At 44.2% G+C, this 22,971-nt stretch overlaps 1 protein-coding gene, 2 non-coding genes and 1 pseudogene across 6 annotated transcripts in view; all 4 read left to right on the forward strand.

Annotated features, from left to right (window-relative positions):
• The window catches only part of DHX57 (DExH-box helicase 57), a 2,066,546-nt gene that overhangs the window by 1,177,479 nt on the left and 866,096 nt on the right, over positions 1-22,971 (forward strand). The window lies entirely within an intron of this gene.
• Positions 8,274-8,390, forward strand: LOC122792544. The gene has a single exon (XR_006363362.1). It is a non-coding gene; the product is annotated as a U5 spliceosomal RNA (small nuclear RNA).
• LOC122792563 lies at positions 11,428-11,529 on the forward strand (annotated as a pseudogene).
• On the forward strand, positions 19,145-19,260 carry LOC122792543. Its single transcript, XR_006363361.1, has one exon. It is a non-coding gene; the product is annotated as a U5 spliceosomal RNA (small nuclear RNA).

The following is a 22,971-nucleotide window of genomic DNA, read 5'->3' on the forward strand; positions in this document are numbered from 1 at the left end:
TCTGTTTAATAAGAGAAATTAACTGTTTGATCTTAATATTGTCATTTTAAGTAGGTGTCAGATTATGTCATACCTTCTCTCTATAATTTCCATAAGCTCCTTTTATTTTCTGAAAGTATTCCCCTTACATGTGTATATCTTACGGTTTTCAGCTTGGAGGAGAATGTTGTTTTTCAAGCCACTTTAATGGTTTCGTTGAGGTATTAGGAATTTTGTCACATTACTAGATGACATTTCTCTTTCTACTAAATCAGCAGCACTATGTTTCTTGTGTGTAGTATTTTTTCTGCTTTGGAAAATTACCCCATCTTTGTACACACGTGCTGCAAGAGGCATAGCAGTACTTGTATGTTTCCTAAATACAAAATGTTTACAAGAAAGTACATTTGAGAACACATTTAGTGCAGCCATTACTGAATATATGTAGACATCCTTGTTTTCCCAGCTATGGCTATACATGCTAAACTGATCTACTTTAAAATATCGAATTACCATAACATCGTGTTGCAGACACTTTACATTACCGAACAGTCACAGCATTAGAAGTTTTCACCGGGAAACGAGGCAGTTGTCCAAGATAGTGAACTTTGCCCTTTTCTCCTTTGTAGTGAGATCTCAGAGTTGGTGTATTTAGTTAGTGTGGGTGTGGGGGGTGTTTTATTTGCTTCAGGTAGTTTTTATTTCATGCTGTCCAAGTGTTTACTTAGGTGGTGAAACCTTCCGATGATGTGAACGATCGGTAATGTAATCTTTTGTGATTTTCATCTCACTGTCTGCAAATGGATGATGTTAAGTTGTCAATCTCGCCTTCATTCTTGCTGGATGGGTTCAGAGCCGATCTTCGGCTCCGACTCGGCACTTGCTAAGCTCGAGAGTCACTTTTACCAGCTCGAGGCAGCCCCATATCCCATGATGCAAGGCGGTAAATACATAGATCTCGTTTGCCGCTTGGCTGATGAGGTCCTCGTTTTACCAGCTCTTGGTAAGTAATTTGTTATTCTGAATTTACTCACCCCATTCCATATATTTCTCACAGATTATTAGTATACTGTCACTTTTAGATAGTTTTAGAGTCTCTGACTCATAGTGTACTGTTTCCCTAGTTATTTTATTTTAGTCGGACCTTTACTCCCCTCCATCCCTTCCTGTCAGGGTGTGTGTGTGAGTTTGTTTTCTCCCTTTAAAGTAAAATTTCTGAGTCTGGGACTGTGTGAGTAGAGTGTTTGTGTACTTCTCACCATGTCCAAAGAACCGAGGGTCTCAGGCTTCAAGAAGTGTGACTCTTACTGTCAGAAGATGTCTCTGACAGACGGTCACACTTCTTGTATTTATTGCCTGGGACCTCTCCACCTGCAGGACTCCTGTGCTATTTGTCACTCCTTCAGCCAGAGTCTCCTGCAGGAAAGGAGAAATAAGCTAATCTTAAGGGGCTTACTTAAACCAGAGGGCTCCCCGACCAAGTCTGCTTCGGGTCAGCCCTCTAAGACCTCCAAGGCCAAGGCTTCTGCATCTAAGCCTTCAGCCCTGGCTCCGACTCTTTTGGAGTCGAGATCGGCTCTGGCTGGAGCCGATCTTATTTTGACTAAATCTTCGGCACCGATGGCTATCGGTGCCGATACTTTAACTGCCACATTGGTGTCGGCTCCGACCGGCTCCGATCACCATGTGTCTAAGGCTTCGGTATCGGCGCCGGCCAGCTCCAATACCATTATTTCCTTGCCTGTATCGGCTCCGGCTGGAGCGGATACATCTTTGACCAGGCTTGGAGCCGATAAGTTGTCAGCTCCGTCTGGAACCGAGTTTTCTTCGGCTCCGATGGTTCTGTCGAGGAAGCGGTCCAGGTCTCCCTCTTTGGAGCCTATACTTTCAGCTCTGACCTCTCCTCTTCTTTCGGAGCGGAGCCATCGGAGCCGATCATCTAGGTCTTCCAGGCTCTCAGACCATGATTTGGAGAGAGTGGTAAGCAGATTGTTAAAATCACAGGCACTAGCCCAAATGCTTCATAGTCCATCTCAACAGATGACTACTAGTCCACACCCTCTTCAAGTTCCTCCTTCAACTCTCCTCCAGAACTCGGAGCCGGAGTCTATTGGAATAGTCACTGCTACGGCTGTGGGGCAGATACCATCCCTTTCTGCTCCTTCAGCTTCTACTCTTATCTCCTCCTCGAGACCTTCCTTGGAGGGATCCGGTGGTCGGGCTTCCCTGGTCTGCTCCGAGGGAGTGAGTGGCATCGGACCCTTGTCCGACCCTGCTCTTCCTCTCGGGGCTTCGACTTGGTGAGCTCGGCTCCAACATCTGCCTCGGAGCCTTCCCTTTCGGTGGGCCCGTGAGCCCCTGTTTCTTCAGAGCGGGGTCTCTCGGATCTCCCTGGGAGGGGAGCCTTCGAGGTGATGAGGAGTGTGCTGGCCCCCGGGCTCAGTCAGCAGTCTATCCTTTTAGCTCCTCCCTCTATGGTGCCTGTAGATGTCTCTTCCCACTCTCTTGCTCCCGGACCGAGAGATCCATCGCTTCAGGTTTCCCCACTGGGAAGAACCCCCTCTTCCGAGGATTCTCCTGATCCGTCAGGAGATCCTCCGCGTAAGAGGACCTGTAAGAGGAAGCACCTAGATTCCCCTGAGTTTACAACTTCAGATACTGACTTAGATGAGTCGGAGTGGTCCCCAAGATCCCCCTCTGAGGATGTCTCTTTTTCAGACATCCTAGAACTCCTAAAACAGAGGGGAAACTGGCCCTCCATTAATCCCTCCGAGGATGAGTCGGTATACCTAGAGGCTTTTGGATCTCGACCCTCCACCTCCTGGGTGTCTCCGCCTTTTGACCCCCTCATGGAGGTGATAGCTCGGAAGGCATGGGCATCTCCTGATTCCGTGGAACCAGTTCCCAGGAGGCCTTCTAAATTTATTACAGCCCCTTCCGAGAAACAATTTCTTACAAAAGGTGTCCCTGTTGATGCCATGGTGGTGGCGGCCGCCACCAAGAAGGAACTTGCAGATCCTTCCGTACCAGTCCATCCTCCTAACAAGGATTCTAGGACCATGGACAGGTATGGTAAGCGGATGTTTTCCTCAGCGACCTTTGCCATGCGTTCGCTGAATTATTTATGTCACTTCACCAGACTTCAAAGGGACATCCTTAAAGAATTAGGTGAAGTAGTACAGGATCCTTCAGCTGCAGGGGCTCAGGAGAAGATTGCTTCTCAGCTAGGAATCCTTAACTCCATAACCAACTTATCCATGTGGCTAATTTCTTATGCAGCAGATGGAGCGAGTAGAGCTGCAGGCACAGGAGTGGCTCTCGGACGTCTGTCCTGGATGCAGCTCTGTAATTTTGCAGACCCCTTTAAGGCGTCCTTCACAAACTCTCCCTTCGATGGGTCAACATTGTGTGGTCCTCAGGTGAAGGATACGTTGACCAGGTGTGAGCAAGACGGCAAGACTCTTTCTGCAGTAGGAGTCCATTTTTCCACCCCTTCTAGGCCTTACCCCAAAGGACAGAAGGGGGGAAAGATGTGGTTCCGAAAATCTCAGGGAGTCACACTGGACACACGTGGTCAGTTTACCCCTAGAGGCAGAGGGGGTAATAACAATAGACGCCGCCCTAGGGGCAGAGGGGGTCCACAGAACCAGGGCAGCACAGAGCCTCTCTCTGACAAGCCCTTCCAGCATCCCTGAGGTGTTGCCCGACTGTCCACCCTTGGAGGCAGTCGGGGGAAGATTATCGCTGTACCCAGAAGCCTGTCTTTCCCTTTCGCAAGGCAAATGGGTACAATCGATCATATCCGAGGGTTACAAGATTCCTTTCGAGGAAAGTCCCTTCCCTCACAAAAATTCCCTTCCAGACGTTCCACCCGGTCTAAGGGAAATCGCAAAATTAGAAGTATCAAAGCTTCTACAAAAAAGGGCCATTCAGCCAGTTCCAACAGACCATTCAGAGCCCGGAATCCACTCAAGGTTCTTTTTGGTTCCCAAAAAGACGGGAGATTGGAGACCAATATTGGACCTCAGCAGACTCAACAAGTCGGTGGAAAAGACAAGATTTCGGATGGTCACACTTCAATCGATTTTGCCCTTCTTAGGCAAAGACAACTGGATGTGCTCAATAGACCTTCAGGATGCGTACTATCACATAAAAATCCACAGACGCTCCAGAAGGTTTCTCCGCTTTCGGCTGGGGTCCAATCATTTTCAATTCAGAGCCCTGCCCTTTGGTCTCACTACAGCCCCCAGAGTGTTCACCAAATGCATGGCAGTGGTCACGGCTCACCTGAGACGTCAAGGATTCCAGGTGTTTCCGTATCTCGACGACTGGCTCCTCTCAGCCACCACCAGGCATCAACTTCACCAAGCCAGCGATTACACCCTAAATCTCTGCACTCAGTTAGGAATTTCGGTCAACTACAAAAAATCCTCCTGATTGCCCTGCCAATCTATTACTTTTATAGGCACAAATTTAGACACTGCTCGGATGTCAGCAAACCAAACAAGCCAGATAATTTTAGATATCCAAAACCACGTGCGGATCATCCTTGCCAGCAAAAAGGTGCAAGCCAGACTGGCCCTAAAAGTATTGGGCCTCATGGCAGCTGCCATTACTCTTCTTCCTTTGGCCCGTTTTTACATGCATCTCCTTCAATGGATGTTGTTCACACAATGGTCCTACCAACAACTTCCCATGCGTCACCAGATCCTGGTGACACAAACTTGCAAAAACCATCTATCCTGGTGGATTTCTTCTCCCCAAGTCCATCAGGGCAGACCCTTTGTTTTCCCGGCCCCGGTAGCCACAGTCACTACGGACGCCTCCCTGATCGGGTGGGGGTGTCATTATCAGGGCAGGCTGGTTCATGGCACGTGGCAACCGTTCGAATACCACCTGCACATAAATGTCCTAGAGATGAGAGCAGTGCTTTTAACGTTGCAAGCCCTCAACGACTTTCTTCCCTTAGGAACGATTGCAGTTCACACGGACAACATGTCCGTAGTATGGTACATCAACAAGCAGGGCGGAACCAAGTCCTATCCCTTGTGTCGAGAGGCTCTCAGACTTTGGCAATGGGCGATCTCCTCTCATCGGTTTCTGGTAGCAACACATATCCCTGGGAAAAACAACATTTTAGCGGACAGATTGAGCAGAGCTATACTCATGCCTCACGAGTGGTCTCTCAAGCAATCTATAGTGGAGGAGATTTTTCAGAAGTGGGGCCTCCCATGTTGCGATCTTTTTGCTACTCCCCAAAACAGCAAATGCCCAGTCTTCTTCTCTCTCTTCCCACTTCCGGGCCATCCCCCCAGAGACGCTCTTACCCAAGATTGGCCCCAGGGACTTCTTTATGCCTTTCCTCCTTTTCCATTGATACCACAGGTACTCCAGAAAGCTACCGTTTTGAGAGCCAAAATGATTCTCATTGCCCCGTATTGGCCTCGACAAATTTGGTTTCCGTTCCTTCATCGTCATCTTTTGGTGCAGCCGTGGCATCTGGACCCAGTGCCAGATCTTCTGATACACCAATCGGGTCAGCTGCATCGGTCCATCCCTTCTCTCAACCTCACAGCTTGGTTGCTCCACTTCCTTCCTTAGCCAGGCTTCCTATGATCTCTAACCCCATTAGAGATATCATAGTAGCTTCCCTTAAATCCTCTACTAGAAGGATTTACTCTAGCAAGTGGAAACGTTTCTCCCTTTGGGTGAAATCGAGGAATATAGATCCCTTTACTGCCCCTGTTCATGCAGTTTTGGATTTTCTAGCGGAAATCTTTCATTCGGGTTCTTCATCTTCCACGGTCAAAGTTCAGTTGGCTGCAATCTCGAACTTTCATGTCGGATTTGCAGATCACAACATTGTCCCACAAGCTTTGTAAAGCTTTTCTGAAAGGAGTTTTTCTCCTGAGACCTCCTGTCAGGAGTCCTCCTCCACAATGGGACCTAAATCTAGTGCTGACATCCTTAATTCTTCCTCCTTTCGAGCCAGCTGCTTCGTGTTCACTAAAGTTTCTTTCGTGGAAGACACTCTTCCTTGTCGCTATTACCTCGGCTAGGAGAGTGTCAGAACTTCATGCCCTCTCTGTTCGTCCCCCATATTTGGTCTTCCACAAGGACAGAGTATCATTGAGAACTAATCCATCCTTTTTGCCCAAGGTTGCTTCAAAAACAAATTTAAACCAAACCATTGATCTCCCTGTATTTTTTCCTAATTATTCCAACAGATCAGAACAAAAATTGCATTGTCTAGATGTTCACCGACAACTCAGATATTATTTGGACAGAACAAAGCAATTCAGGAAGTCTGATCAGCTTTTTCTTTCTTGTGCTGAAAATAAGAAAGGCCACCCTGTTTCCAAAGTGACCTTATCTAGATGGTTGTCTTCCACCATTTCTGACATTTATCAACTTAGGGGCAAACAACTGTGCTCAAAACCAAAGGCACATTCCACTAGAGGCCTAGCCACTTCTACAGCTTTTCAGGCTAGGCTACCCTTAGATACTATTTGTGCAGCAGCCACTTGGGCCACTACTCATACCTTTGTTTCTCATTACAAATTGGATTTGGCCTCCAGGAGTAGGGCCAGTTTTGGTTCAGCCACCCAGGATACAGGTGCTAGGGACGCGGTCCCATCCAGCAAGAATGAAGGCGAGATTGACAACTTAACATTTAGAAGTTATGTACCTACCATAACGTTCCATGTTAGTTGTCTTCTCTCGCCTTCTTTCTTGCGAACCTCCCTCCTGTCCCCCTTGCCTGGACAGACATTGATCTCCCTTGTCTCTGGAAGATTTTTGGGCACCAGTTAGTTCTAGTTTTAATTATCTGGTTTCCCTTTACAGCCCTTCAGGCTAGTTGCTCTTCTTTCCTTAGTGGAAAGTTTTTATGCTAGGCAGTTGTCCCTCTAGGTACAAAACGAGATCTGGGTATTTATCGCCTTGCATCATGGGATATGGGGCTGCCTCGAGCTGGTAAAAGTGACTCTCGAGCTTAGCAAGTGCCGAGTCGGAGCCAAGGATCGGCTCCGAACCCATCCAGCAAGAAAGAAGGTGAGAGAAAACAACTAACATGGAACGTTATGGTAGGTACATAACTTCTAATTATGGTAATTTGCTGTTTTAAAGTTGATCCAGTTGAAAATATTTGCCTAATTACAGTGCATTGCTCTGATTCCTGAGGAATGTTTGTCTCAGCTGTGAAGCACATGTCAAGTCAATGAGATGTCACCCTTGTTGTTTCTGCCTGATAACCAGACAGTTGTCAGTCATATAGAAGTTCTTTAATTGCCAACACATAAACTTGCAGCAAGCTAAATATTTGCGGTCATTGTTTAATGTAAGAAAATACATATATTTACATATATTCGTATTTCTTTTCGGAATACATAAATCTTTTGCCTTTTTATAAAGCTTTCCATGGAGATGATCAATAAAAGTTTAATTGCTATTTTTTGTTTGCCCTACATTTTCAGGGTTTCTCTGTTTAATAAGAGAAATTAATTGTTTGATCTTAATATTGTATTTAAGTAGGTGTCATATTATGTCATACCTTCTCTCTATAATTTCCCATAAGCTCCTTTTATTTTCTGAAAGTATTCCCCTTACATGTGTATATCTTACGGTTTTCAGCTTGGAGGAGAATTTTGTTTTTAAAAACACTTTAATGGTTTCGTTGAGGTGTTAGGAATTTTGTCACATCACTAGATGACATTTCTCTTTCTACTAAATCAGCAGCTCTATGTTTCTTGTGTGTAATATTTTTCTGCTTTGGAAATGTTCATAGGTAGGCAGGTACTAGGCTATCTGCCCAAAGGCATTTATAAGCCTCGCCGGAATGTGTTGGCTTTCGCCATCCCCTAAGATTAGTTGCCTGTGCCTCTGTCCAGCAGAGATGTTTCTGCATCATTGTCTGCAAGTGTTGCATGAGGCATAGCATTACCTGGTGTGCAGTTGTTTTGTGACAACCTGTGCGTTTCCTAAATACAAAATCTTTATAAGAAAGTATATTTGAGAACACATTTAGTGCAGCCATTCCTGAATATATGTAGACATCATTGTTTTCCCAGCTATCGCTATAGATGGCTAAACATATTTGCATACCCACAATGCATTGCTGTGATTCCTGTGGAATGTTTGTCTCCGCTGTGGATATTCAAGTCATTGAGACTGTTGACCTTTGAAGGTCAAGGCCATTGCCACTTGCCTAGTGTTCTTAAAATGGCAACACTTATACTTGCAGCAAGCTAAATGTTTGTGGTAGTTGTTTAATATAAGAAAATACATACTTTGAATGTACTGTGATTTCTCTTCAAAACGCATAAATCTTTCGCCTTTTACTAAAGATTTCTGTGGAGAGGATCAATAAGAGTTTAGTGTCTATTTTTTGTTTGTCCTACATTTGTAGGGTGTCTCTTTCAGTTTAACAAGAGAAATTAGCTGTTTTATTTAAGCTTTTTCAGTTTAGACAGGCTTCAGAAGATATCATCCTGTCTTTATCTGTAATTCGCTAAAGGTACCTTTTTTTTGACACCGTTCCTCTTACCTGGGTAAATCTTCATCATGCTGGAGAAGATTGATTTTCAAGGTGCTTTACGGATTTCCTTGATTTATTAGGAGCTTAGCCTCATCACCAGTATGTTGTTTCTCATTTTATCATATCAACTAAATTCATGCAGCATTCTATTTCCTATCAGTAATATTTTTTCTGCTTTGGAAAATTACCCCATCTTTGTACACAGGTGCTGCAAGAGGCATAGCAGTACTTGTATGTTTCCTAAATACAAAATGTTTACAAGAAAGTACATTTTACAACACATTTAGTGCAGCCATTCCTGAATATATGTTACATCCTTGTTTCCCCAGCTATGGCTATACATGCTAAACTGATCTACTTTAAAATATCGAATTACCATAACATTGTGTTGCAGACACTATACATTACCGAACAGTCACAGCATCAGAAGTTTTCACCGGGAAAGGAGGCAGTTGGCCAAGATAGTGAACTTTGCCCTTTTCTCCTTTGTAGAGAGATCTCAGAGTCGGTGTATTTAGTTTGTGGGGGGTGTTTTATTTGCTTCAGGTACTTTTTTACTTCATGCTGTCCAAGTGTTTACTTAGGTGGTGAAACCTTCCGATGATGTGAAAGTTCGGTAATGTAATGTTTTGTGATTTTCATCTCACTGTCTGCAAATGGATGTTATGGTAATTTGCTGTTTTAAAGTTGATCCGGTTGAAAATATTTGCCTAATTACAGTGCATTGCTGTGATTCCTGAGGAATGTTTGTCTCAGCTGTGGAGCACATGTCAAGTCAATGAGATGTTGTTTCTGCCTGATAACCAGACAGTTGTCTGTCACATAGAAGTTCTTTAATTGGCAACACATAAACTTGCAGCAAGCTAAATATTTGCGGTCATTGTTTAATGTAAGAAAATACATATATTTACATATATTCGTATTTCTTTTCGGAATACATAAATCTTTTGCATTTTTATAAAGCTTTCCGTGGAGATGATCAATAAGAGTTTAATTGCTATTTTTTGTTTGCCCTACATTTTCAGGTTGTCTCTGTTTAATAAGAGAAATTAACTGTTTGATCTTAATATTATCATTTTAAGTAGGTGTCAGATTATGTCATACCTTCTCTCTATAATTTTCCATAAGCTCCTTTTATTTTCTGAAAGTATTCCCCTTACATGTGTATATCTTACGGTTTTCAGCTTGGAGGAGAATGTTGTTTTTCAAGCCACTTTAATGGTTTCGTTGAGGTATTAGGAATTTTGTCACATCACTAGATGACATTTCTCTTTCTATTAAATCAGCAGCACTATGTTTCTTGTGTGTAATATTTTTCTGCTTTGGAAATGTTCATAGGTAGGCAGGTACTAGGCTATCTGCCCGAAGGCATTTATAAGCCTCGCCGGAATGTGTTGGCTTTCGCCGTCCCCTAAGATTAGTTGCCTGTGGCTCTGTCCAGCAGAGATGTTTCTGCATCATTGTCTGCAAGTGTTGCATGAGGGATAGCATTACCTGATGTGCAGTTGTTTTGTGACAACCTGTGCATTGTCTAAATACAAAATCGTTATAAGAAAGTATATTTGAGAACACATTTAGTGCAGCCATTCCTGAATATATGTAGACATCATTGTTTTCCCAGCTATCGCTATAGATGGCTAAACATATTTGCATACCCACAATGCATTGCTGTGATTCCTGTGGAATGTTTGTCTCCGCTGTGGATATTCACGTCATTGAGACTGTTGACCTTTGAAGGTCAAGGCCGTTGCCACTTGTCTGGTGTTCTTAAAATGGCAACACTTATACTTGCAGCAAGCTAAATGTTTGTGGTAGTTGTTTAATATAAGAAAATGCATACTTTGAACTAGATGTTGTTTCTGCCTGATAACCAGACAGTTGTCTGTCACATAGAAGTTCTTTAATTGGCAACACATAAACTTGCAGCAAGCTAAATATTTGTGGTCATTGTTTAATGTAAGAAAATACATATATTTTTATATATTCGTATTTCTTTTCGGAATACATAAATCTTTTGCCTTTTTATAAATCTTTCCGTGGAGATGATCAATAAGAGCTTAATTGCTATTTTTTGTTTGCCCTACATTTTCAGGGTTTCTCTGTTTAATAAGAGAAATTAACTGTTTGATCTTAATTTTGTCATTTTAAGTAGGTGTCAGATTATGTCATACCTTCTCTCTATAATTTTCCATAAGCTCCTTTTATTTTCTGAAAGTATTCCCCTTACATGTGTATATCTTCCGGTTTTCAGCTTGGAGGAGAATGTTGTTTTTAAAACCACTGTAATGGTTTCGTTGAGGTGTTAGGAATTTTGTCACATCACTAGATGACATTTCTCTTTCTACTAAATCAGCAGCTCTGTTTCTTGTGTGTAATATTTTTCTGCTTTGGAAATGTTCATAGGTAGGCAGGTAGTAGGCTATCTGTCCAAAGGCATTTATAAGCCTCGCCGGAATGTGTTGGCTTTCGCCGTCCCCTAAGATTAGTTGCCTGTGCCTCTGTCCAGCAGAGATGTTTCTGCATCATTGTCTGCAAGTGTTGCATGAGGCATAGCATTACCTGGTGTGCAGTTGTTTTGTGACAACCTGTGCGTTTCCTAAATACAAAATCTTTATAAGAAAGTATATTTGAGAACACATTTAGTGCAGCCATTCCTGAATATATGTAGACATCATTGTTTTCCCAGCTATAGCTATAGATGGCTAAACATATTTGCATACCCACAATGCATTGCTGTGATTCCTGTGGAATGTTTGTCTCCGCTGTGGATATTCAAGTCATTGAGACTGTTGACCTTTGAAGGTCAAGGCCGTTGCCACTTGTCTAGTGTTCTTAAAATGGCAACACTTATACTTGCAGCAAGCTAAATGTTTGTGGTAGTTGTTTAATATAAGAAAATACATACTTTGAATGTACTCTGCTTTCTCTTCAAAACGCATAAATCTTTCGCCTTTTACTAAAGATTTCTGTGGAGTTTAGTGTCTATTTTTTGTTTGTCCTACATTTGTAGGGTGTCTCTTTCAGTTTAACAAGAGAAATTAGCTGTTTTATTTAAGCGTTTTCAGTTTAGACAGGCTTCAGTCTTTATCTGTAATTCGCTAAAGGTACCTTTTTTTATCACCATTCCTCTTACCTGGGTAAATCTTCATCATGCTGGAGAAGATTGATTTTCAAGCTGCTTTACGGATTTCCTTGATTTATTAAGAGCTTAGCCTCATCACCAGTATGTTGTTTCTCATTTTATCATATCAACTAAATTCACGCAGCATTCTATTTCCTATCAGTAATATTTTTTCTGCTTTGGAAAATTACCCCATCTTTGTACACAGGTGCTGCAAGAGGCATAGCAGTATTTGTATGTTTCCTAAATACAAAATGTTTACAAGAAAGTACATTTGACAACACATTTAGTGCAGCCATTCCTGAATATATGTTACATCCTTGTTTCCCCAGCTATGGCTATACATGCTAAACTGATCTACTTTAAAATATCGAATTACCATAACATTGTGTTGCAGACACTATACATTACCGAACAGTCACAGCATCAGAAGTTTTCACCGGGAAAGGAGGCAGTTGGCCAAGATAGTGAACTGTGCCCTTTTCTCCTTTGTAGTGAGATCTCAGAGTCGGTGTATTTAGTTAGTGGGGGTGTGGGGGGTGTTTTATTTGCTTCAGGTACTTTTTTATTTCATGCTGTCCAAGTGTTTAGTTAGGTGGTGAAACCTTCCGATGATGTGAACGTTCGGTAATGTAATGTTTTGTGATTTTCATCTCACTGTCTGCAAATGGATGTTATGGTAATTTGCTGTTTTAAAGTTGATCCGGTTGAAAATATTTGCCTAATTACAGTGCATTGCTGTGATTCCTGAGGAATGTTTGTCTCAGCTGTGGAGCACATGTCAAGTCAATGAGATGTTGTTTCTGCCTGATAACCAGACAGATGTCCTTCAAGGATGCATCTGCAGTCCTAACATATGGGTTGTCCTGCCTCAGGCAGCCCTTCGGTCGGCCGGATTCCAAAGTCTGGGTCTGGCCTCGGCTGATGTCGCACTTCACCCGACGTCATAGCTGCTGTTTGTTGGGTATAAAGGCATCAGCCGATGCCATTTTCCTCAGTCTTTCTTGCCGCACGGTGCCCAAAGCAGAAGCTATTCGCAAGTGCCGGTCGGTCAGATCCAGAGATTTCTACTACCGAAGACTTCTAAAAAGCTAAGTACCCCGTTGGGGACTCTTTCTTGCCTCAGCCGATGTCAGACAAAGTAAATAATTGTTTAACTTGTGGGAAACAAATACCTCATAAGGATTTCCACTCTTACTGCCTTCCTTGCTTAGGCCCAGACCACGACGTATCACCTTGTCTAGCCTGTGCTTCCTTCAACCGACGGACGCTTAGACGTCGGTCGGAGTTTGCAGAGGAGTTTTTTGGTCCCGCTTTTGCATACAAAATGCCGTCGGAGACTCCAACTACACAATTAGCCAAAAAGCGCAAGGAAAAGGACCGACACTCGCGGCCCGCCGTTTCGGCTGAAACTATGGTTAGGCCAACCGCGAGTGTCTCGGTTTCGGCTGAAACGGAGTCCTCTGTTCTTCTTTCGGCCGAAAGCATGCCTCCGATAGCCGAGGCCTCACAGAGCATGGCTGAATCTGCTACTGAATTTACTGCTACAGAAGCAGGCACCCAGGATTTGTCAGACACTATTCCTTTAGACATATCTACCCCTGCATGTGGGTCTGCTAAACCCCCTGCTTCTATGTCTGTCAAGGTTTTTGCCAGGGCTAAAGCAGCTAAATCTTCTAAGGCCTTACCTACTAAAACTCCCCCACATAGGCCTTCCTCTAGTTCCCAAATACTCAGCCTGGCTGAGGATCTCATTTCTTTGATCAGGGGATCCCAACCTCTTCCAGACAGGGCCTCTCAGCCCCCTCCAGATAAGAGGCCTAGGACTGAACCCCCGGAACTTGTCTCTACGGACTATTCCTCGGATGACTCAGACCCTCATGAAGGCCCATATTCTCCTTATGAGGATTCTGAAGCAGAAGACTCCATGCCTTCTGCTTCTCCTCCTGAAGAATTTTCTTTTGGGGAAACCTTACATGCTATGAGGGAACACTTCCAATGGCAGGGCCAGGATTTTTCAGATTCAAGGAAAAGGCTAAGGACTTTTTTACACTTACCACAGCATAGGCCTTTAGCCATTCCTCCAGTACTAACTGTTGTTGATGATGCATATAATGATGCCTGTACTGCCCATGATTCTCTTCCTCTGGCCCCTGCCAAGCCTGACAGATATTATAGGGTTCCGGACACACACTACCATTTGTATAAGGCTCCTGTTGCAGACCCTGAAACCATTTCACAGGGCCCTAAAGGTGTGGCAGCTGCCTCTGCCAAAAACCCACTTCCTTCTGAAAGGGAATCTAGAGCATTAGAGAGATGGGGTAAAAAGGTTTATACTTCTGCTACTCTTTCGGCCAGGGCCTTAAACTGTCAATTTCACATGATTCAGTACCAGGAATTTTTGTTAGTCCAGCTAAATAAAAAAACTGTCTTCTCCTGAACCTATAGACCGCAAGTCCCTTCAGGATTTGGTACATAACTCTCAGCAGGTCAGTAACCATTTCTTAAAATGTGGCTATGATGCACTGGAGGCTTCCTTTAGATCAGCTATGACTGGAACAGTGATTCGAAGGCATGCCTGGTTAAAAGAACAATCCTTACCAGACCATGTTAAGTCAAAATTCCTAGATGCTCCCATGGAGAAACAAAGTTTGTTTGGCTCCCCTGCACAGGAGGTTCGAAAGAAGGTCGAAGAGAAAGCAAAATCTGTTCAAACTGTCAAGGATTTCTTACAGGTCCAACCTCCGAGGTTTAGCAGAAATTGACCTTCGAAGAATTGGTCCTTTCCAGACAACTCCAGAGCACAGAGAGGCAGAAATAGACGCCCAAGAGGCAGAGGTCAATCTAGGGGTGCCTACAGGGGACGTCAGTGGCAACCTACCAATCAGAGAAGTACTGCCACAGATTCAACTACAACCACTTCCACAGGACAGACACAGTGACTTGGCTCTGGTTCCGCCTACCAGGGAGCAACTGGAAGCACCCTTGGGCGGAAAGCTAGCCTTATTTTCCAACAACTGGCATTGCATTACAGGAGACAAATGGACTTTACAAACAATAGACAAGGGCTACAGGTTTCACTTCCATACTCTACCAAAAAAGAGAGGAATGCCAAACCTACCACCAAGCCAAAAAACAGACGCTCTAAGACAAATCAACAACTTACTAAGGATGAGAGCTATAGAAAAGGTACTGCCTATGGAGCAAGGCCAAGGATTTTACTCCAGGCTTTTCCTTGTACCAAGAAAAGAAAATCACTGGAGACCTATTCTCGACTTGTCCGCACTGAACACATACCTTATTGTTCCAAAATTCAAAATGCTGACCCTCCAGCAACTTCTTCCCATGCTGGGCAAGGAGTCTTGGCTGGTGACTCTAGATCTCAAGGAGGCATACCTGCACGTCCCTATACGACCAGATTGCAGAAGACACTTTAGATTTCTTGCAGGATCAGAGCATTATCAATTCTCAGCATTGCCATTTGGCTTATCTACTGCGCCCAGAGTATTCACGAAATGCCTGGCATCAGTAATTGCTCATTGCAGGCTTCAGGGAATTCAAATTTATCCATACCTGGACGACTGCCTAATACAAGCGGACAACAAGGCAAAATTAACAAAAGATTTGGAAAATGTCATACAACTGTTGCAAGCCTTGGGATACACAGTCAACATGCAAAAGTCAAGACTAGTACCATCCCAAAGGATAACTTTCTTGGGTGCAGAACTGGATACATCAACTCAGATGGCTTTTCTCACAGAAGAAAAACAAAAGCAAGTACCAGTCTACTTCATGACATTAACAACACAAACTCAGCTTACTGCAAGGAAAGTCCTGCAAGCCCTGGGTTACATGGCATCCTGCATAATATTGGTTCTGCATGCCAGGCTGCATATGAGGAAGTTGCAGTGGTACCTAAGGAATGTATGGTCTCAACACAACACAGTCTAGAAGCCCAGATTCCAATAATTCCTTGCCTGAAGCAAAAATTCCTGTGGTGGGCTCAGGCCTGTCAGTTGAACAGAGGATTGCCTTTCCACAAACCTCATCCAAGCCAAACCATCACCACGGACGCCTCAGACCTAGGATGGGGGCACACATGGTGGACAAGTGTATACAAGGCCTATGGACCCAAGACCAGCTGAATCTACACATAAATCTAAAGGAGATGCTGGCAGTGAAACATGCGATCCAGGCATTCAGACCACTCCTTCAACAGGGTCATCTGCTGATAAGGACGGACAATACCACAGTCATGTGGTACATCAACAAACAGGGAGGTACACATTCATATCCTCTATGCCGGATGGCAATGGACCTGTGGAATGTGGCCCTGAATCTCAACATTCAACTTCAGGCCAGATTTATACCAGGAAAAGAAAATTCTCTAGCAGACACCTTAAGCAGAACTACCACGGATGCTCACGAATGGATGCTGCATCCAGATATCTTCAAAGCCATAACAAAGAAATGGGGACTACCACAGATAGACCTGTTCGCCTCCCCACACAACCACCAATTGGAGAAATTCTGCACAAGAGCATACCACCCACTTGCTTGGAGGGTGGACGCCCTTTCCTTTCCTTCAGCTGGAAAAACCTGACAGCATATGCATTTCCACCTCTTCCCTTGATGTACAAAGTTCTACTGAAGATCAGAGAGGATCAGCCAAGGGTAATTCTGATAGCTCCAGACTGGCCGAGGCAGCATTGGTACCTGCTACTGAGAAGCATGTCTCGGACACACGCATGGCCACTACCTCTATGCCCCTTACTACTAACACAGGACAACTACAAGATCCTACATCCAAACTTGAAAACACTGCAGCTAGCTGCTTGGAATATTGCATAAAACAAAATAACCCAGGTTTATCTCAGAGGGTTAAGGACATTATCCTGGAGGCACGCCGACCCTCCACAAGGAAGACTTATTCAGCCAAGTGGAAAAGATACCTCATTTGGAGTGCAGCAAAGGGAGAAAATGTCTCATTGGCAAACATAGCACACATCCTGGAATATTTAGCAGAGCTGTTTCACAATGGCCTGTCTTACTCCTCCATTAAGATTCATGCATCAGCAATTTTAGCAGAATACAACATGGATCCTCCTGTCTTCTCTCGTCCTCTACTCAGGCAGTTCTTGAGAGGAATCAAAAATGTAAAACCTCCAAGGAAACCACCTTTACCTACATGGGATCTCAACTTTGTGCTGGAAAAGTTAACACTTCCCCCTTTTGAACCAGCAGCAACAGCAGAATTACAGTTCTTGTCTTGGAAAACTGCTTTCCTGCTAGCAATTACTTCAGCAAGAAGGGTATCTGAGTTACAGGCATTAATGGCAGTACAACCCTTCCTTATCTTCCATCAGGACAGAGTCTCTCTGAGAACTAACCCTACCTTTATGCCAAAAGTGGTCTCCAGAGTATCATTGAACCAAGCGATTCATTTACCTACATTCTTCCCCAACCCACAGAACAGGGGGGAAGACTGCTACATACCTTGGATGTACACAGACAATTACGCTACTATCTGGACAGAACTAAGACCAGCAGAAAAACTGACCAGCTTCTGGTAGCATATGCAACAGGAATGCAAGGAAAAGCAATTTCAAAACAGACAATCTCAAAATGGATAGGAAATTGCATTCAGTTTTGCTATTCTTTTCATGGAAAGACAACTCCTGATAATATCAGACCTCATTCCACAAGAGCTACAGCCACCACTACAGCTTTCCTACGAGGAGTGGCTACCAAAGACATTTTAGAAGCTGCTACTTGGAGCTCCGTGCATACATTTGCCAAGCATTATAATCTACCCTTATACTCTAGATCCCGAGCAGGTTTTGCAACTGCTGTTTTGCAAGGGATCTTAACTACACCATCTTTATCTTAGTGCCTCCTCCCCCAGTTTGGCTATGGTATTCTACCCATATGTTAGGACTGCAGATGCATCCTTGAAGGACATAGTACAGTTTTGTACCTACCATAAATGTAGATGTCCGATAGGTATGCATCTGCAGTCAGGATTACCCACCCTCCTTCCCCTCTGTGGTATTCCTAGGGTATTTACCCTCTTTTAGCTAGCTGGGGGAATCTATTATGGTGTATTTGTTTGTATATATGTATATATATATATATATATATATATATATATATATATATATATTTTTTTTTTTTTTTCATATTGTTTGCTCTCTACTGTTTGGAATTATTTGCATTTATCCAAATTTAGCCTTCCTAGAGGGCACCTGGCATCTGGGGCAAGAAACACTGAGGAAAATGGCGTTGGCTGATGCCTTTATACCCAACAAACAGCAGCTATGACGTCGGGTGAAGTGCGACATCAGCCGAGGCCAGACCCAGACTTTGGAATCCGGCCGACCGAAGGGCTGCCTGAGGCAGGACAACCCATATGTTAGGACTGCAGATGCATACCTATCAGACATCTACATTTATGGTAGGTACAAAACTGTACTTTGTCTGTCACATAGACGTTCTTTAATTGGCAACACATAAACTGCAGCAAGCTAAATATTTGCGGTCATTGTTTAATGTAAGAAAATACATATATTTACATATATTCGTATTTCTTTTTGGAATACATAAATCTTTTGCCTTTTTATAAAGCTTTCCATGGAGATGATCAATAAAAGTTTAATTGCTATTTTTTGTTTGTCCTACATTTTCAGGGTTTCTCTGTTTAATAAGAGAAATTAACTGTTTGATCTTAATATTGTCATTTTAAGTAGGTGTCAGATTATGTCATACCTTCTCTCTATAATTTTCCATAAGCTCCTTTTATTTTCTGAAAGTATTCCCCTTACATGTGTATATCTTACGGTTTTCAGCTTGGAGGAGAATGTTGTTTTTCAAGCCACTTTAATGGTTTCGTTGAGGAATTAGGAATTTTGTCACATCACTAGATGACATTTCTCTTTCTACTAAATCAGCAGCACTATGTTTCTTGTGTGTAATATTTTTCTGCTTTGGAAATGTTCATAGGTAGGCAGGTACTAGGCTATCTGCCCGAAGGCATTTATAAGCCTCGCCGGAATGTGTTGGCTTTCGCCATCCCCTAAGATTAGTTGCCTGTGCCTCTGTCCAGCAGAGATGTTTCTGCATCATTGTCTGCAAGTGTTGCATGAGGCATAGCATTACCTGGTGTGCAGTTGTTTTGTGACAACCTGTGCGTTTCCTAAATACAAAATCTTTATAAGAAAGTATATTTGAGAACACATTTAGTGCAGTCATTCCTGAATATATGTAGACATCATTGTTTTCCCAGCTATCGCTATAGATGGCTAAACATATTTGCATACCCACAATACATTGCTGTGATTCCTATGGAATGTTTGTCTCCGCTGTGGATATTCAAGTCATTGAGACTGTTGACCTTTGAAGGTCAAGGCAGTTGCCACTTGTGTAGTGTTCTTAAAATGGCAACACTTATTCTTGCAGCAAGCTAAATGTTTGTGGTAGTTGTTTAATATAAGAAAATACATACTTTGAATGTACTTTGATTTCTCTTCAAAACACATAAATCTTTCGCCTTTTACTAAAGATTTCCGTGGAGAGGATCAATAAGATTTTAGTGTCTATTTTTTGTTTGCCCTACATTTGTAGGGTGTCTCTTTCAGTTTAACAAGAGAAATTAGCTGTTTTATTTAAGCGTTTTTAGTTTAGACAGGCTTCAGAAGATATCATCCAGTCTTTGTTTGTAATTCGCTAAAGGTACCTTTTTTCTGACACCATTCCTCTTACCTGGGTAAATCTTCATCATGCTGGAGAAGATTGATTTTCAAGCTGCTTTACGGGTTTCCTTGATTTATTAGGAGCTTAGCCTCATCACTAGTATGTTGTTTCTCATTTTATCATATCAGCTAAATTCACTCAGCATTCTATTTCCTATCAGTAATATTTTTTCTGCTTTGGAAAATTACCCCATCTTTGTACACAGGTGCTGCAAGAGGCATAGCAGTACTTGTATGTTTCCTAAATATAAAATGTTTACAAGAAAGTACATTTGAGAAAACATTTAGTGCAGCCATTGCTGAATATATGTAGACATCCTTGTTTTCCCAGCTATGGCTATACATGCTAAACTGATCTACTTTAAAATATTGAATTACCATAATATCGTGTTGCAGACACTTTACATTACCGAACAGTCACAGCATCAGAAGTTTTCACCGGGAAAGGAGGCAGTTGGCCAAGATAGTGAACTTTGCCCTTTTCTCCTTTGTAGTGAGATCTCAGAGTTGGTGTATTTAGTTAGTGGGGGTGTGGGGGGTGTTTTATTTGCTTCAGGTAGTTTTTTATTTCATGCTGTCCAAGTGTTTACTTAGGCGGTGAAACCTTCCGATGATGAGAACGTTCGGTAATGTAATGATGTTAAGTTGTCAATCTCGCCTTCATTCTTGCTTGATGGGTTCGGAGCCGATCCTCGGCTCCGACTCGGCACTTGCTAAGCTCGAGAGTCACTTTTACCAGCTCGAGGCAGCCCCATATCCCATGATGCAAGGCGGTAAGTACCCAGATCTCGTTTGCCGCTTCGCTGATGAGGTCCTCCTTTTACCAGCTCCTGGTAAGTGAATACTTATATTACTATTTTAGCCCCTTTCTTCAAAAAAAACTTAAATTATTAGTTTTAACATAGTTTTAGTCCCTTTCTGACAAAAATTTTCCCTGTCTCCTTATAACTTTCAGTCAGACTTTCTAACATCCCACCCCCCCCCCCTTGTTAGGCTGTGTGTGTGTGTCTGTTATTGATACCTTTTGATATATTTAATTTAATTTCTTGGACTGGTGTTGTGTGTGTGTGTTTTATTCACCATGTCTAAGGAAAGGGTCTCAGGCTTTAAGAAGTGTGACTCGTGCTGTCAGAAGATGTCTCTGACAGACGGTCACACTTCTTGCCTTTGCTGCCTGGGGCCTCTTCACCTGCAGGACTCCTGTGCTATATGTCATTCTTTTAGCCACAGAGTCCTGCAGGAAAGAAGAAATAAATTGATTTTGAGGGGCCTTCTTAAGCCGGAGGGCTCTCCGACTAAGTCGGCCCCATCTAAGACTTCTAAGTCTTCCAAGGCCCAGGCTTCTGTGTCCAAGCCTGTGGCCTTGGCTCCGACTCATTCAGAGTCGAGATCGGCTCCGGCTGGAGCCGATTCTGGGTTACCCAAACCTTCGGCACCGATGGCTATCGGTGCCGATTATGGTTCGACCACTTTGGTGTCGGCTCCAATCAGTTCCGACCACCATGTGGCCCAGGCATCGGTGTCGGCTCCAATCGGCTCCGACACCCTTACTTTTATGGCTGTATCGGCTCCGGCTGGAGCCGATACATCGAAGCTACCTGTCGGTGCTGATAAGTTGTCGGCTCCGACAGTTTCTGTGGTTTCATCGGCTCCGATGGTTCCTTCAAGGAAGAGGTCTAGGTCCCCTTCCTTGGAGCCGATACTTTCAGCTCCGACTTCGCCTCTCCTCTCGGAACGGAGCCATCGGAGCGGATCTTCAAGGTCATCCAGGCTTTCTGACCATGATTTGGAGAGAGTGGTCAGTAGATTGCTAAAGTCACAGGCACTGGCCCAAATGCTACATAGTCCGTCTCAGCAGACGACTATTATTCCACACCCCATTGCAGTTCCTCCTTCGACTCTACCCCAGAGTTTGGAGTTGGAGTCTTCGGGAATGGTTTCTGCTACGGCTGAGGGACAGATACCCCCTTCTGCTCCTTCAGCCTCTACTCTTATCTCCTCTTCGAAACCTTCCTTAGAGGGATTCGGTGGCCGGGCTTCCCTGGTCTCCTCCGAGGGGGCCGGGCTTCCCTGGTCTCCTCTGAGGGGGTGAGTGGCATCGGACCCTTGTCCGAGCCCGCTCTTCCCCTTGGAGCCTCGGCCTTGGTGAGCTCGGCTCCGACATCTGCCTCGGAGCCTTCCTTTTCGGTGGGTCCTGGAGTTCCTAGTTCTTCGGAGCGGGTTCTCTCGGACCTCCCTAGGAAGGGAGCCTTCGAGGTGATGAAGAGTGTGCTGGCCACTGGTCTCAGCCAGCAGTCTGTTCCCTTAGCTCCTCCCTCTATGGTGCCTGTTGACATCTCTGCCACTTCTCTTGCTCCAGGACCCAGAGATCCTCCGCCTCAGGTTTCTCCACTGGGAATATCCCCCTCTTCCGAGGATTCTCCTGATTTGTCGAGAGATCCTCCGCAGAAGAGGACCTGTAAGAGGAAACACGTAGACTCTCCCGAGTCTATCACTTCAGATACTGACTTAGATGAGTCAGAGGGATCCCCAAGATCCCCCTCTGAGGATGTCTCCTTCTCAGACATCCTAGAACTCCTTAGACAGAGGGGAAACTGGCCCACCAATAATCCCTCTGAGGATGAGTCAGTATACCTGGAGGCGTTTGGATCTCGGCCCTCCACCTCCTGGGTGTCTCCGCCTTTCGACCCCCTTATGCAGGTTATTGCTCGAAAGGCGTGGGCTGCTCCTGACTCTGTAGAGCCAGTCCCTAGGAGGCCTTCTAAATTTATTACTGCCCCGCCGGACAAGCAATTCCTCACAAAAGGTGTCCCCGCTGATGCCATGGTGGTGGCGGCTGCCACCAAAAAGGAACTTGCAGATCCTTCCGTACCTGTCCATCATCCTAATAAGGACTCTAGGACCATGGATAGATATGGTAAGCGGATGTTTTCTTCAGCGACCTTTGCTATGCGTTCGCTGAACTACCTATGTCACTTCACCAGACTCCAAAGGGATATCCTTAAGGAGCTAGGTGAAGTTGTGCAGGATCCCACAGCTGCAGGGGCTCAGGAAAAAATTGCTTCGCAGCTAGGAACCCTTAACTCCATTGCAAACTCCTCCATGCGGCTGATATCATATGCTGCTGATGGAGTGAGTAGGGCCGCAGGTACAGGTGTGGCTCTTAGATGCCAAGCCTGGATGCGGCTATGTAATTTTGCAGATCCCTTTAAGGCGTCCTTCACAAACTCTCCCTTTGATGGTTCAGCTTTGTTTGGCCCTTAAGTGAAGGAAACCTTGACCAGGTGTGAGCAGGACGGCAAAACTCTTTCTGCCGTAGGAGTCCGTTTTTCTACCCCTTCTAGGCCTTACCCCAAAGGACAGAAGGGTGGCAAGATGTGGTTCCGCAAATCCCAAGGAGTCACGCCAGATTCACGTGGTCAATTTACCCCTAGAGGCAGAGGGGGTAACAACAACGCCCGCCTAGAGGCAGAGGGGGTCCACAAAACCAGGGAAACAGAGAGTCTCTCTCTGACAAGCCCTTTCAGCATCCCTGAGATGTTGCCCGGCTGTCCCTCCTTGGAGGCAGTCGGGGGAAGACTATCGCT

Source organism: Protopterus annectens, chromosome 1.part2 (genome assembly GCF_019279795.1).
Source record: "Protopterus annectens isolate FY-2018-M chromosome 1.part2, PAN1.0, whole genome shotgun sequence".
NCBI lineage: Eukaryota > Metazoa > Chordata > Ceratodontiformes > Protopteridae > Protopterus > Protopterus annectens.